Source organism: Sciurus carolinensis, chromosome 13 (assembly GCF_902686445.1).
Source record: "Sciurus carolinensis chromosome 13, mSciCar1.2, whole genome shotgun sequence".
In the NCBI taxonomy this organism is placed as follows: Eukaryota; Metazoa; Chordata; class Mammalia; order Rodentia; family Sciuridae; genus Sciurus; species Sciurus carolinensis.
This window is the reverse complement of record NC_062225.1, coordinates 88,125,612-88,126,212: the sequence shown is the minus strand read 5'-3', so window position 1 is coordinate 88,126,212 and position 601 is coordinate 88,125,612.

The window sequence follows — 601 nt, the reverse complement described above, 5'->3', positions numbered from 1 at the left end:
GGCCTCACTAAATTGCTAAGGCTGGTCTTGAACTTGCAATCATCCTGCCTCAGCCTCCAGAGCCACTGGGATTACAGGCAAACATCCCTGCACTCGGCTAAAGGATGCTTAAATGCATACTATTGAATGAAAACAGCCAGTCTGAAAAAAGATATATTTTGTTACTCCACTATTTATTGTTCCAAAAAAGACAAAACTAGAGAGATAATAATAAAAAAGATCAATGGTTTCTAGAGATTGGGGTAGCTGGGGGACCTCACTCCAAATTTTATTTACTTATACTCTTTGTCCTAAGGAAAAGTGTCCTCTCCCTGCCAAATTCTTTGTGGTATGGTATAGATACACTCTTCACCTACTGCAGAGGCCCACAAAGCAGAAGGTCAAAAAGGAGACACCACAGCTTTAAGACAGCGTCCTACAGTAAGACAAAACGCGGCTCAGAGGCCGAAGGCCTCTTAATGCGAGGTGCCCCGTGGCAAGGCACTGCCACTTCACTTACCACCTTGTTTGGGACAGTCTCCCTGATTCCCAATGTTCTTCCCATCTTTTTGTTTAAAAGTAGTGTCATACTGACTTAAATTTTTGGTAACAAAGTTCTATT